Source organism: Eptesicus fuscus, chromosome 10 (genome assembly GCF_027574615.1).
Source record: "Eptesicus fuscus isolate TK198812 chromosome 10, DD_ASM_mEF_20220401, whole genome shotgun sequence".
Lineage (NCBI taxonomy): Eukaryota > Metazoa > Chordata > Mammalia > Chiroptera > Vespertilionidae > Eptesicus > Eptesicus fuscus.
Genome location: NC_072482.1, coordinates 17,513,957 through 17,530,701, shown reverse-complemented (window position 1 = coordinate 17,530,701; position 16,745 = coordinate 17,513,957). Strand labels below are relative to the sequence as shown.

The 16,745-nt window shown below is 40.6% G+C and overlaps 1 non-coding gene across 1 annotated transcript; it reads right to left on the bottom strand.

The window, feature by feature from the left end:
• Positions 1-292: 292 nt before the first annotated feature.
• LOC114226968 (U6 spliceosomal RNA) lies at positions 293-395 on the bottom strand. The gene has a single exon (XR_003613070.2). It is a non-coding gene; the product is annotated as a U6 spliceosomal RNA (small nuclear RNA).
• Between the last annotated feature and the right edge of the window lie 16,350 nt (positions 396-16,745).

Below are 16,745 nucleotides of genomic sequence, written 5' to 3'. Positions count from 1 at the left end.
AGCTGACACCTTGACTGAGCCTGTGGACGCCCCTGAAGCAGAGTGCCCAGTCAGCCAGGCCCAGAGCACTGACCGACAGCGTGTGAGATAATAAACGCGTTTTAAGGCACCGGATTTTGGAGTAATTTGTAATGTAGCAGTAGGTAACTAAAGCTGGGATTTCTTTAATGGGGATTGCCAAACAGATCATGGCTTCAGATATTAGTACTATAATTCCTTAAACCAAATATTTAAAGCCAAGCCAAAGTGGAAAGACAGCTAATGTGTAGTGACAGATTAAATATCTTTGGCCAGGAATATTTTCTTTTTCTTTTTTTTTGCTGTCATCCTTGCGCAGGGGCCATGCTAATCTTCCCTCTATCATTCCAATTTTAGTATATGTGCTGCCAAAGCAAGTGCTGGCTGGGAATATTTTGTTGTCTTTTCCCTCAATACAGATAAATGATGTCATTTCTTCATAATGACATTTCATTTACCATTTCTTAACTTGCATGTCAGACTAAGGAAGAAGAAAAGAGCCAAATTTATGGAATTTTACAAATTCTAAGCATCTAAAGATTCTGTTTAAAGGAATTAGAGGGCTGTTCAATAAATTCTACTATAAACACAAAGACCTGAAAATACGGACTATTTTGTTTTGTTCTATTTTACCCAATGATGGCTCAAGGCAGATAGCAGAAGACACAAAGTTTTGCTGTATTAATGATTGACCCTAAACAATATTACACACACCAGGCTTGTCCTGGGCCTGATTCCTTGCTATTGGATTCTGCTCCTTTGATTGCTATGATGCTATGTCAGCATGAGGGAGAAAAGGAAAGAAAACAAATTCTCTTCTCCAGGTCAAAGGACTGCAGACTGTGCAGCAAACATTGGGCCCATCAAGGGTGTCTGTCCTTCAGTGACAGAGTAAGTGACTTTCCACATTGAGAAATCACATTGAGGAAATTTGAGTCAAAAAAGTCCTGCCAAACTGGCTTCTGCTCCACTCGTCCTCTACTGTTAAGCACTAGTTTTTAAATCACGAAGTCCCTGAAATATCTCTTATGAAACTGCAAATGCACGTGAAAGGAGCCTTATTATTTGTTGTCAATAAAAAGTAGAGTGTAACTGGAATGGGTCATCAGGTGGTCTTCCAGCCACATGATCAGAAGGGGCAAGTACAGAAACATCTGCCTCTAAGTCATGGCCACGAGCAAAGGACTCAGCACAGGCACACACAGAAAGTGTCATGAGATCCAGTTACTTACAGTTCTGCTGGCATGAATTTTGCAGCTGCATGCAAGCTTAACCCCACATTCGCAGTGAAGTCATTTTTGAATGCTCATCAACTACCTTTTTTGATTGTCTCATTGCTATGGACCCATTTGCTGCCCAACACAAAGCTGGAAAGTTCTTTAGAGAAATGAGGAAAATAGAAAATACAGCAACACTGATGGTTGTAGTCAGGATCAGGTTCCCAGGATTTAGTAAGGCACCTATGAGAAGAAAAGGCAGGTTGCCCCACTTTCACGTTCTTCATTATCAAGATTTTATCGAGTGAAAAGCTTTGTGAGTACTTACTCTTATGGCTGAGAAGTGATTTGTGGCTATAAATGTAAGATACTAAGTTTGGAAGTACTTAACTCCACAGAAAACAAGTCTACATCATCATCTTGCAACCCCTCAGGCATCTATAACATCTGTCAGATGAATCAGTATGTCTATAATGCAAATGGTTACTGCAGACTGATACGCTATGAAAAATTCCCACTCTGTAAGATAACCTATTAGACCAAGATGATCTCATAAATTGATTCTTCTGGATTTGGGCTTGATTGGTTTGTTGAGTTTAAAAAAAGAATTATCTTCATTCTTCAGAATCAATGATCAAATTAATCATTGATTTTTTTTTTTCTTTCTTTTTAAGCCTAGGGAATGAGGTCTGGGTTAGAATTCAGAAATTCTGTCTTTGCCTTGAGGCTCCTTTACTCTGTATACAGCCAGTCTCCCAGGGGTTTTCATTCATTCAGAATGTCACTAACCTCTTTATTATAAGGTGCTTCAGTAGGAAAGAAACCTTTATCCTTTTATTTGAGGAACATTTTGCAAAGTAAAGGTATCTGAGGAAAATACTATGTTGGATAGTATATGAGACACAATGTTTGGTTTAAAATAATATAAACTATCACAGGACTGATAGCCAAAAACATCTGCAAAGTCAACTGAAATTAAAGCTGAGATCATAGGAGCTAAAATAACCTTGATTTATCTTTTTCTGTGAAGTATTCCGCTGAACTCCAGAGTTTCTAGTTTTGTAACTGCTTATGGTGCTGAAGACAGAAAATAAAAAATAAGACTGCTCTCTAACAGGCAAGCTATAAAGTAACCCACATAAGCCTGCATTCTCAAAGGAGCATATTTCCACCCAAAGGTCAGGATAAATGCCAACAACCAACCAAACACATACATAGAAACATACACACACGTAGGCATTTAAAGAAAAAAACCCACATAATATACAAAAAGCCAGCAAGGACATTTTTTATATCCTCACCCAAGGATATCAAAGATATTTTTTAATTGATTTTAGAGAGAGAGAGAAATATCAGTGTGAGAGAAAAGCATCAACTGGTTGCCTCCCATACACTCAGACTGGGAATCAAACCCGCAACCTTTATAGTGTATGGAACAATACTCCAACCAACTGAGCCATCCAGCCAGGGCCCAAAAAGGGAATTTTGCTTGTCCAAAACTCTCCCTGAGAAATTATAACCACAAGCTGGCATGTGAGTTGCTGGTGTGAGTCAATGTTTCTGATGAGATCCCAAATAACCTCGAATGGAAAATTTACTTTAGTCTGCATCCACATTGCCTTCAGTATCTGAAATAAATCTCCAATGCAGAATTTAATTTAAAATGGTCTCAGATGACTGGTGACCCACAACTAGGAGATAGAACATGAATTTTTCCCAGAGAAACTCTTCTGTAACCAGGTCTCAAAGCAAACCCACAGACCAAATTCCATGACATATCACCTGCACAGAGTAAAAGCAAATTTTAAAAGAGCAAGCAAATAAAGAAAAGGAAAATACTCAAAGAAATAATATAACTTTAGTAAGAGCTAGCTGAAAAAACAGTAGAATCAAACATTCAATGCCTTGATATATTGAAATTATTAGTCTCAGAATATAAAAATAAATGTATAAACTCTTTAAATAGGAAAAGAAAAACTTGAAAATATGACCACAGAACAAGAGAGTATAAAGAATCAAAAATGAGTAAAACCTATAAATCTATCTATCTATCTATCTATCTATCTATCTATCTATCTATCTATAAAAGCCATGTGACCCAAATGGCAGAACAACCGGTCGCTATGACATGCACTGTGGTGGCCCCCGATAGTTCCCCCTCAACCTCCCGTGGCCCCGCCTGGCCTGGCCCCAATCAGCCCCCATCGGGGCGGGTCAGCCGATTCCCACCCATGCACGAATTCGTGCACCGGGCCTCTAATATGTTTATAAAGACTATACACTTAAGTCACAGAATATAGAACCAAAATGACATTGCAGTGCAATAGAGAAAATAGTTTTCCCCAATAAATTTTATTGGGCCAATTGGCTATTCATTTGGAAAAAATACATATATATAAACTTTACAGATATTATTTCAGCCCTGGTTGGGTGGCTCAGTTGGTTAGAGCATCCTCTCATACACCAAAAGGTTGTGGGTTCAATCCCTGGTTAGAGCATGTATGGGAGGCAACTGATTAATGTTTCTCTTTCTCCCTCCCACTTCCTCTCTCTAAAAATAATTAATAAAACATCCTCAGGTGAAGAATCCATCAGAATAGTTAAGATTATAGACTGACTAGATGAGTGTGTAGAAAGTACATAAAAGCTTAAAGTCTCATATGCTGTAAGTGGATGTATGAATTCATACAACTTCTAAACAGTGTTTGGCAGTACCTTCTGAAGCTGTATATGCACACATACCATGATCTAGAAATTTATCCAACATAATTGCACACATGTATATACCAATAAAACATATATAGGAATGTTTGAAGCACCATTATTTTAATAATAATAAAAATAATAAAACTGGAAAGAGCATAAATTTTCATTTGTATTGAAATGGAGAATTGAATGGTGGTATATTAATTTATTAGATTAAATTGAGCAATGAGAAATAATGATTGTTGCATGCAACTATATAAATAAAACTCAAAAATATAAGATTGAGCAAGGCCCACTGAGTATTTGCAATATTATCTCATTCATATAGTTAGTGTACAAAGAACAGGTAAAAATTAAGAAAAAATATTAAGTGTAGTATAGCAACTACCCTTTAAGGGCAATTTTCTGACTTGATTTTAGGTAGAATTTTGTCCTATTTATTGATCAGGGTGATGATTTTAAGAGAGTATTCATCCCGTGTTTTGAAATGTATTATCTATTTGAATAAAAAGTTGCTCTAGCCAAGTGGCTCAGTTGGTTGGAGCATCATAGTGTACACCAAAAGGCCACATGGTTGATTCTGGGTCAGAGCAAATACCTAGGTTGCTGGTTCGATCCCCAGTCAGGGTGGGTATGGGAGGCAACCAATCAATGTTTCTCTCTCTCTCACTTCCTCTCTCTAAAAAATCAATAAAAACATATCCTCAGGTGAGGATTTAAAAAGTTTTCTCAAAATTATAATACATACATGCAAAATCCCCTCTAACCACTTCTTTCACATAATCTAATTTTTTTTTCAATTCTTCCAGAATTCATTTTAACTATTTCAGACCAAAAATCTAGATGATGCACAGCCCAATGCACAATTGTTTGGGCAGCCTGGCTTAGAGCAGGGCTAAGGCAGCATGATCTCTAATATCCCAACCCATGCAATTCTAAGACTCAGGAGTTACTTATCTTGATTAGCACATTGTTATAATCTCCTCCTAAATATACACCTTTACAAACAGCTTCAGTGGTACAATGTGCTTTCATTTGTAAAATAATTTTCTGCAAAGACCTTTACAAACATGTAAAGAATATTAATTCAGTCTCCATGCTATAAACAAGAAGACTAAAGTGTAGCATAATCCAATGGCTTCTTTAAGAGCATTCAGTTGACATGTGGTAGAGCATTTTCCACTTAGTTGTGGAAATTTTGTAAAAATTCTTAAGTCATAGCCATATATTCTCACCATATTTCCTTGTTTGGGAGAGAAAAATTCTTAAAAGTGAAGTCCCAATATTTTTCTTTAGTGTCTACCCACCATGTGCCAGAGAGCTGTGAGCATCTCAATTCCATGCTATCTCCTGGGCACTGTCATCTTTGTAAAATAAGCTTTTAACTTGTTAAAAAAGCCTGTCTTATGAAGGACAGATAAGTGATGCATAAGCCAGCATTAGGATAAGTAGACTAATTATTTTTCTATTACTGTCACTGCTTAAAATAACGGGAAAATGTCCATTGTTTGTTTCTCAGTGACTAGCAATGATTTAAAAGCATATGCACTTTATAGCTCTGTATAGTGCTTACACAAGGCAAATTAACACACAAGCAGGCAAAAGAGAAAATCAGACACAGTGATTCATCAAGAATAGATGTTTTCTCTATCTTATCAGATTCATCATCTTTCAATCTGATGCTAAAAAAGATAGGAACTGAGCAAGGGCAGAGCTGGTCAGCATTTAAATGGGACTTCTCAAAAGGCAAATGCAAGGACACCAAAATGGGGGGAGCCCATATTTTCATTACTGGATCTTCTTCCTCTGAGTATAAAGAGATTTACAAGTACCTTGAATGTTACTGTACTTACAATGCTCCCTCTAAGGTAAAATGTAAAAGAAAAAACCCCAGACATGGTGGATGTCTTTCTGATGGGCAAGAAATTAAAAGCTCACTCTCATTATTTATATGCAGCTCATCTTAGCCAACTGACACAGGCTCTGATCATTGTCACTGTAAGAAATTCTTGACATCCTTTCACAATTCTGAGACAGGATCAAAGTAAATATCATTACAGACTATTCCAGATCCTCATGTTCAAAGTATCATATCCCAAACACTAACATTTCAATTATTCTGGGAATACATACTGGACCTCTATTGTGACTTTATAACTTTTTCAATGATAACTATAGAAAATCTAAAAAAATGTTCTACTGTAAATTTACTAGAGGCCTGGTGCATGAAATTCGTGCACTTGGGGGGTCCCTCAGCCCAGCCTGCACCCTATCGCAGTCCAGGATGTCCTTAGCGCTACCGCTGCGCTCACCAGCTGTGAGCCCAGCTTCTGGCTGAGTGGTGCTCCCCCTGTTGGAGCGCACTGACCACCAGGGGTAGCTCCTGCATAGAGCATCTGCCCTCTGAAGGTCAGTGCAAGTCATAGCAACTGGTTCTGCCATTCAGCCAATTTGCATATTGGCCTTTTATTATATAGGATTATAGAAATACTGTACTCCCTGCTTTCTTCCTCAACCATATCACCCCTTAGATAAAAAGCTACTTCCAGCTAGAAGCACTTCCAAGAAATAAAGGAACTTAAGAGAATCTTCCAGGAATAGCTTTGTTAACTGGTTTATTTCTCCTATAACATACAGAATGTAGAAAAAAATGGTTTAGGACCACTAGAAGGAAACATGTGAACATCCAAACATATGCACACACATACACATACTTATGTACCAGCACTTTGTTTATTGTCCTTTGAATTGGTGATCATAAAATGAAAAATTAATATCTGTACCCATCTCATTAGAGAAGACTGACTTCTATTAACAAACTCAGTTCTCTTCTAAAATTTTACCTTTTTAAATTTGTACCCAACAAAATCAATTTTTCTTTCTTTCTCTTTCCCTTCTTTCTCTCTCTTTCCCCTTCCCCCCTCCTTCCTTTTCTCCATCCTTCCCTACCACTCTTTCCCCCTCTCCCTGAACTCTTTGAAAAAGCATTCATTATTTGTGATCTAGTACACACATCCATAGAGAACAAGGAGCAAGACTATTTTAGCTGCTAGCCTCCCATCAAGGTTGTTTAAGAGAAACTCAGAACTGATGAAAGTACAGTTGGAAGGAATTGAAGAGGGTCCTCCCAGTGGAGAGCTCTCAGCCTAGTATAGAATGAAATGCAGACCATAACAAGATGATTTCCCCATGTGAGCCAGCTGACACAGGCTCTAAAAGAATCCTGAGTTTCTAAATTTATGGAAACTTATATCTCCCTTCCTATAAAACAACTGCTAAGCTGCACAAATGGAACCCTGCTCTATGCTGTCAGTGGATTTTAGAGCCTACATGAACAAAGGGAGGTACCTTTTTATAGCACATCAAAATCTCTGCGTGTAAGAGCCAGGAATATGGATTTAAAACAAATTATCCAAGAGATTCTTAGGGAAATTGAAGTTAACTGGACGAGGTGATCCAGCATGTGTATTGAGTATCCATGCCCATTTTTGCTGGATATGATAAAAATGCAGGTCCCTGATCATTCTTTACCCAGACGATTTGTTAGGGTTTTGCCTTTACCAGAGAAAGAGCAGGCTCTCTGTGGAAGCAGTGATTCTCCACGCTTAGAGTTTCTGGATTACAGTGCAAACTCCCTGCACCTACAGCATCCAATTGAGTCACTCCCACCACCTGTGGAACTTGACAGCATGCTTGCTGTGCTGTAAGCAACGAAGTGTATTGTCTCTGACCTTGGAGTTTCATGTCATCTGCCGGCATCCACAAAGCTATAAGCCATCTTTATTAGCTTGTAAGTAGAGAAAAATACCAGACCTGATGAAGAACCACTGCATCATTCAGATGTGAGTAACGAGGCCAAACCTGGTATTTAATAAAATGGTTAACTGGAATCTAGAGTAAATCCCCAAATGCTTTGTATCAGTAGCATGCATGAGCCTACCTGCAGGAGACATTTGTCTTTTTGCTTGAACCTCCTACTACCACCTCATTTTATAGTACTTAAAGGTAGAAGGCTACACTGAATTTAATTAGCTACTCTCTCTCTGTTAAGAATCAGAGCACAAAAGGCTTAAGAACATAATCAGAAAAAAAAGAAATACAGTAGAAAATAAACACAAAAACTAAAAAGCAAATAATTCTTACAGATGAGCTAATAGTATTTTCATGATATGTTTTTGAAAGTAACACCCTGAACAGTAGAAAGAAAAGAGAACTCAGGTGGTCTCATTGCCCATGGTGATAAAGTAGCATCAAATCACCAGGGAGCACAAGAATCCCTGTCAGCCACCAGCTTGGTGAGCTCACTGTGTTCAGTCCAGTAGAATGTAGCTGCAGGGAGTCATGGCAGCCATCATCTTGATATTCCAGATCCCCATTATTGTGGGGATGAGAAGTAAGAGCAATCCTTCAGAGCAGGCTCCAATGATAAAGGAGTCATAAAATGCCAGTCCAAAATGAGGAGCAGAACCTAAGGTAGCTTTGAGGGCATGATATTGAAGGGAGTGAGGAATAAAGAGATTCAAGAAGAGAAAAAAATATAGGCACTCACACACAGGAGGTGACAGGTATTATCTGATGGGTCCGGAAAGGAGCCCTGCGATGAACTGGACACTGTCCCAGCCCTTAATGGGTGACTTGACTCACTCACTAAATTATCTGATGACAGGACTGAGGTTAGAGCCACAGTCTACCGCTGTCTGAGGATGATGAGAGGGAAAGGCTCTCAAACCTACAAGGGGCTGGAGAAGGCAAAGGGAAAGATGCTAATTGGAGGAAAAGATAGTCATGTCAAAGAGAGGGTAAAAGCCCTAATGGAATATTACTGTCTCCAAACATTGCTTATCAGTCTGCAGAATTGAACCAGCTCAGACTTACCTTCATTGAGATGTGTAGAGAACATTATCTATCTGACCAAATAAGATCCCTTTGCCCCCTCAATTTATACCCTGTAACTTACTACTGAATTTTTTGTTAATAATTTGTCTAGAGATTTTGGTCTGACAAATTCTTTTCCTCTTCCATCTCCTCCTCTTTCCCCCCCCTCCTCTTTCTCTCTATTTCTTTTTAGTGACATATAAGAGAATGAAAGCCTACCCATTACCATTCACATTTAAAAAACAGGTGTCTTTTTAAACAACTTCTCACTGCTAAAAACACACACAACAACAACATAGTCTACTTTTCTTTTCTTCAGTATATATTTTAGTTGCTAAAAAATGTGCCCAATAAGAGCAAGTCAGAATAGCATATTTTATTTAGTGTTATTTAAAGATAGGTGTCAAATTCTGCTTTTGAACTGACTATTTTCTCAATGATGCACCTCCTAGAATGAAGCATACATGCAGTCTTATTTTTAAGTTCTGAAGTTCTTCACATTCAGCAACTCTGCTCCACCTAATTAGAGCCCTGATGCAGAAGAAAACATGGAGAACTGCTGGGGAGGGATAAAGCATGAAGATCAGAATTAAAGCAATGACAGGATAATTTCCTCCACTGCTCTTTATTAGCAAACAGACCTCCTTTTTGGTGGAGAGAGCAAAAATAAAATTAGGATATTCTAGTCATAGAACCATTGGCATGCCACAAACAGGTACAGGATTTTCAATTACCCAAGCTCATCTCAGACCTGAAATTTCAATAGGGGACTTTAAAGAATTAAAGGATGAGTAAACCCTCCAGAAAGATGGGCTAAGTCTAAAACTCTTTATCATTGTTAAGAGCAACATTCTACGACTTATGCTGAAGGCAAGCATTGATATAATGGACATGCAAGGTTTAGAAACATCCACACTGAGAAATAATGAACTATGGTTATCTGTTAAGCTGTTGGAAGAAATCAGACAATCCTCTCTAATAAAATGGCAATATGCAAATTAACCATCACTCCGCTACATAGGCCACGCCCAGCAACCAAGCCATGCCCACCAGCCAATCAGGGCAAGTATGCAAATTAACCCTATCCAAGATGGCTAGAGCCACAGAGAGCAAGGTTTCCCAGGTAACAGAGAAAGCCAAACTTTCCATAGTCTTTGCAGGCCTAAGCCTCCACTCAAGCTACAAAGTTTCAATTATAGAAGGTAAACAAATTCAAACAAATGGCGGCAGAATGGAACTTGAGAGAGCAGGCCAGGGTTGCCAGCGGCAACAGGGGAAGCAAAACTTTCCGCACACCCTGGCCAGGCTCAGGCCTCTGCTCCAGGCTACAAAGTTTCAATTGTAGAAGGAAAATAAATTCCAGATACCAGGGCCTCTGCTTGGGTTGTCAGGGGACGTGGCCAGCCTGCAAACCACCACAGGCCCCTCGCTCAGGCCGCCCCACTCCCCAAGGGAACCCTCACCCTGATCTGGGACACCCTTCAGGGCAAACCAGCTGGCCCCCACCCGTGCACCAGGCCTCTATCCTATCTAATAAAAGAGAAATATACAGATTGATCATCACTGCAACACACAATATAGCTGCCCCCATGTGGTCAAAGATCCTGCCCCCATGTGGACACAAGATGGCCACTACAAGATGGCCAGTGGGAGAGGGCAGTTGGGAGGCACCCGGCCTGCAAGGGAGGGCAGTTGTGAGGGACCAGGCCTGCAAGGGAGGGCAGTTGGAGGTGATCAACCCTGCAGGAGAGGGCAGTTAGGGGTGACCAGGCCGGCAGAGGAGGGAAGTTGGGGGCAAACAGGCTGGCAGGGGAGCAGTTAAGCATCAACCAGGCTGCAGTGGAGTGGTTAGGGGGTGATCAGGCTGGCAGGCAGAAGCAGTTAGGGGCAATCAGGAAGGCAGGCAGGCAAGCAGTTGGGAGCCAGCAGTCCTGGATTGTGAGAGGGATGTCCCACTGCCCGTTTAAACAGGCAGTCGGAAATCCCTCCAGGGGTCCCAGATTGGAGAGAGTACAGGCTGGGCTGAGGGACAACCCCCCGCCGTGCACGAATTTCGTGCACCAGGCTTCTAGTCCTATATAATAAAAGTCTAATATGCAAATTGACCAAACGGTGGAATGACCAGTCACTATGATGCACACTGACCACCAGGGGGCAGACGTTCAATGCAGGAGCTGCCCCCAACCCACAGGCCCCAGGTCAGCCAAGGCGGGTGCCCGCAGGGAACCCCTGATCATTCTACTGGTTGCCCCACAGATGGGCCCTGATTGCCAGCCAGGCCTAGGGGCCCTACCCAAGCATGAATTTCGTGCACCAAGCCTCTAGTCTCTATATAATTAAAGAGCATCTCTGTGCAATGGGCAATAGAAAAGAAATTGGGGATAGAGATTCTGAATTCACATGACTTAAGTTCAAAAATGAGATTGACCAACAGAAAATCATCATTATCAACATTATTTTAAGATAAGATATAAGCCATCTGACAAGAGAAGTTGATTAATATAAGTTGTGTCCCACAGGAGCTGGGACAGCACTTTGAGGTAGTTGTCTTGGATAGGCAGAAGAAATATGTTGAAGAAATTATATAAAATAATTCACCTAGATGAGAATAGGTTTGCAGACATGCTGGACATGAAAAACACAGGGATAATTATAATGTAAGGTTTGTGTTATGGCATGGCAAGATATGAGGCTTAGTAGAAATGAGAAAAATTGAAATAAGTGTGATGCCAGTCAGTGAAGAACTATTATGACCTCTGAATTAATATTCTAGAAATAGACTCCAGAGTCCTAACGAATGAGAGTACACTCGGGAAAACAGAACTGACACTAGTTATTTCAAGAGAGTGGGTTCAATCTAGGCTACTAGTAACCTGTTATGAGGAGGGGGGTGTGCTGTGAAACAGCAAAAAGTGAATGCTGGAGTACCCAAAGGGAAAAATTTTGGGGTAGTAAGCATTTAACACTCTGCACACTCTGCAGCTAGAAAAACAAAAGGGAAAGGATTGGGTTCCAGATAGGTCGAGAGGTCATGCAAGGTGATCTGGAACCACAAAGGGGAGAGCATTAGGGAGTTCCTGCAGTGCAGGCTCTAATGGGCCTTGGTTCTAGGAGTGGGCAAAAAGCTGAAGGTGGAGACCAATGGCTAGTGTTGCGATGAAGAGACAGTGGGTGTGACATCACTAGGAACAGCAAGAAGGCAAGAAGCTAGTCTCTTCTCTCCCCTTGCCATCTACTCTCCCACAAAAGCCCACGATTCCTAGGACCTAACAAAACTGTAACAGACCAAAAAAAGAATCTGTGAAATGCAGCCCAGCTTCAGAGAGCAAAGTGTTAAATGGTGGCCCTGGCTGAGGACTATGTATGGGCTAATAACAGTCATGCCCAACTCCTTTCTTTACTTCTTAAATGATTAGATGTCGAGCGAGTAACTGTGGAAAGCATTGCACATAAAATACATTATCTTTGATTGATATTCATTACACTGCTAAGAACTCAAAGAAATGTGCTCTCACTTCCTGGCCAAGCTGACGATTCTGATGTGTGCTTAAGGATTATTTCAGAGCAGCAAAATAACTCTAAAGGAGACCAATGTAAAATCCTTAACCTATGGATCTTCATTTGCTTCTCCCATGAATTTTTCTCTTCTTACCATCCTTAGTTTGGGAATTTTTTTTTTAATCAATCTGACCTCCTTCCCAGCCCAGCAATGTGAATGATTGAAGGCATTCTACAGATTCCCATTTAGTAACCAGCAGCACAGGACTGATCATCACATTAGTGATGTGCACCTGAGAGGCAAGGAGTAATAGTGGTACCACTGGGCAATTGAGCCAAGAACCAGCTTATTGCCCACTCTCAGTTAGTTTTCTTTGTATAGTAAGAACACATTATAACAGAAGGCAGTAATGTAGGAGGATATTAAGCAAACCCTTTATCTAGATATTAGTCGCTAGACAAACATATGGCTACTTTCCTTTGTTCTTACACAAAAAAACATAAAAGAATCTATATATATAAAAGCCTAAGCGACCAAACGACCAAATGACCAGTTGCTATGATGTGCACTCACCACTACAGGGCAGATACTCAATGCAGGAGCTGCCCCGTCGTGGTCAGTGCACTCCCATAGCCAACCTCCGATGGTCCTTCTCTGAGACAGCCAGATTAGCCCCGATCGCTGGCCAGGCCAAGGGATCCCACCCATGCACGAATTTGTGCACCAGGTCTCTAGTAAAAAATAATCCCTGATCAAAATGACTTTATACTATTATTGGGTTAAACAGTTTGTAACCAGTAAGAGGAGAAAAGATTTTGGTCATGCTGATTTCTGCAAGGTGTTAAACCATGAGAGATAATGTGTGAAAGACAGGCATGAGGTGTGAGACAAGTAATGAGAACTTAGGCTGAAAGATGAACAGAATGCTGGTTATGTTGGGTTAAATGTTATCCTGAAACACACACACACACACACACACACACACACACACACACACACAAAACACAGGTAGGTACTCATTGAGGAATATGAAGTCTTAAGCCAAAGAATGATAGGATGAGATTTGCATTAGAGAAGGACAACTCTAGGTGAGGGGAGAAATGAACCGAAGGAGTGAGACAAGAAGCATAGTTTCCAGCGGAAAGACCAATGTAAAAAATCAGGCAAAAATTGCAGTGCAGATCCCAGAAATTAATGCAGAACAGGCACAACTCTATAGAGTATTGAAAAAATACCACAGATAAATTTCTATGTAAGTTTGAAAGAGAAATTATCTTATTCATATAATGTCTGTCTTTGTATTTATCTATGTATAGACTATCATCTTTAAAAGAAAAAAATAACCCTAAATGAGCACATTAAGTACCTCCCACTTTTCTGTCTGGGTTAATATTGAGATAGTAGAGGGATAACACTGGACTCCATCTCAGAGGCCTGACTGTGACTCCTTGCTTTCAGTAAAAGTCCATAGTTGAAATTAACCTAACCACATCCTTGCAGGAAAGAACGTACTGTGATAACATCCTTTCTTAAGATCATATTTTGCAAAATAAACATTCTGCCCCTTAAATGGTAACTAGAACATTTTTGCACAAGCATTATTTCACAGGCCTTTGGCGTGGTCCTCGGACCATGGGAAACATCTTGTGACCACCCTGAGATCACCACCTCCAGATGACGGTCATGGGGCAACTGACTTCATCCTCACTTCCAAGTCCTACACCCACCCCAGGCCTCTATGGAAGCCATCCAGAAGAACCACCCTGGGAGCTCAACTCCTCTTTTCTGGTTGAATCTCTTGTACACAAGCTCTTTTCAATAAACTCTATCTCCTTTGGGGGGGGGGGTGGGGATGGGGGAATTCAGTGCAGTGTTCCACAATGGGCCTCAAATAGGGCAGCATAGATTCATGTATTTACTGCCTGGTATGTCTGGGGCAGAAGAGAGATAAAGGGTTACATTTCCTGCAAGTATATGGGTGATGATGGAGAGGCAGGGATTGAGGGGGCAACAGTGTATTTGTTGTCTGTGCAGAGCATTGCGGGCTGGGTTCCACTGTAGAGGAACCATAGGGAGGGCCACAGTGTTTTAAAATCTCAGGGGTGTAGGTACGTGGGTTTTATTTGGTAGCTGAGTACTTGGGAAAACAGCACCCTGGCAGAGTGGCATGTTCTGAGAGGAGAAACAGCAGTGTACAGGTAGCCCATGATGCCCAGGGACAGAGTCAACTCCCAGTGGACATGTCAGATGCCCTGCCGTCTGGGCAGGAGGGCAGCAGCAGTCAGCAGGGGAGACTTCTGTGTGAGCACATACCCGCTAAAGACTGCCTAAAATACGTCGAGATCAAGGCTCTGTACTTTTAACAAACATCCCAGATGGTTCTGCTGTGCATTAATATTTAAGAACCACTGCCCTAGACCTTTTCTCACTGTTGAAATATTTATTCATCTTTTGCTGGTAACTCTCTTGCCTGTTTGTGTTAAAATATCAGCAATGGTATCCAGACTTTTCTTGCTGCTTCATGTTCTAAATTTTTTCTGTCTTGATCACCTGTTCCTGATTAGAGGCAATGAGATGACTTCTAATAAATGAGTCACCAGGGACCGTGTTGAATATCCTTACCTCACCTATGGATCCCCAGCGGGATTCTTTCTCTCTTTTTTTTGGCTTATTTTTTTAGTCCAAAATCCAGATCCAAAGTGACATATGGTAACACACTGAGGGAGAATAGATAGCTAGGAGCTATATAGTATGCCTATTGTTACATGCATAGCTTTTCATTCAAATAACATCTTGGTTTTAACAAGTAATCTCATCTGTTTCAAGTAGCAACTATCTGCACTGCTACCTTTACTTTTGGAAACCCCATATTGTAAAAGTCAACACACAGTCTGGAGAGAAGGACATAGTTGATGCACAACCTAGAGTATAGGGCATATACCTCAACAACAGAGTTCCTTAGCCGCTGGGCAGGGCGTTAAGCGAGGAAGCCCCCATGTTGAGATTCCTCTGTTTCCTCCAATAATTGGGAAAGAATAAAAAGGAAGGAGTTGCAAGACAAAAGCACTGGTGAAAAGCAAAATCGCCGTGAGTTGAAGGTAAAGGTCTAAAAAATAGACATTTATTCATCAAAGAGGATGTCATTATTGACGTGGAATGCAACAGTGTTTAAGAAATGAAAAGGGCAGTAAGGTGAAAGCAGAGATGGAGACTGTATGAAGGAGTGTGAAAGCAGAAACAACAATTATTGCCTTAAGAAAGTATATACCTGAATTAATAACAATAGATAATAACAGCTAATTTCTTGTGCCAGATCTTTAATTCTCACCTCTATTCTAGGGCAAAGGATTATTATTATCTCCATTTTAAAATGAGGAATGGCACAATTAAAGTGAACTATCTTGCTCATGATCTCAAAGCAATTGCTTGCACTATTAGGAATTAAACCCAGGTATAGTTAAGGTTTTAACTGCCATGCCCTGGACACTGTAAAAATCTGGACTTGCACACATTTGGAAATGTACTTGCATTTCCCCACTGTGAAGGGACTTGCTTGCAGTTATTTCTTTCCCTGAGAGAACAGCAGCACAACAAACACAGACTCCCTAAGTCTTCTACGTGAAAGCACTTGGGATAAGGAAGGTACTGCGTAAACTAGAAAGATAAATGCTTTTTTCCCTGCAGGTCCAGGTTTTTCTGACAAGGGCTCTAACTGAGTGGTGCTGTGCATCTCTATGCCATCACTGGGTGCCAGCTCCTTGCTAAAAGCCACTCTACATTCCCAAGAAAGCCTTTGCATGTTAACTAGGGACAGAAAAGTATCTGCCAAGCAGACGTTGGTAACTGTACAATGAAATATTAATTCCCCATATCAGAAAGGCTCTGAGAGGGAAAAAAAGACAACCACACCTTTTACAGGAAAAAATAGTAATTTTCTGGAGCAGAGGTGAAGGAAGGCTTCAAGCAGAGAGTGCATTATTGAATTTCTCATTAATTTATACGGAGAAAAAGGGAAATTCTTTTGGTATTTCCCCCTCTGGTGTGAAAGTATTTCAGTCTTTCTCAAAGCTTTGCTCCTCAGAAAACACAGCCTTGAGGTAAGTCCAACAGACAAAGACAAGGACTATATGGTATAACTTGGATGTGGAATCTAAAATGGTCAAACTTGCCCTAACCAGTTTGGCTCAGTGGATAGAGCGTCGGCCTGCGGACTGAAAGGTCCCAGGTTCGATTCTGGTCAAGGGCATGTACCTTGGTTGCGGGCACATCCCCAGTGGGGGGTGTGCAAGAGGCAGCTGATCGATGTTTCTCTCTCATCGATGTTTCTAACTCTCTATCCCTCTCTCTTCCTCTCTGTAAAAAATCAATAAAATATATTTTTAAAAAAATAAATAAATAAAATGGTCACACTTGTAAAACAGAGGGTAACG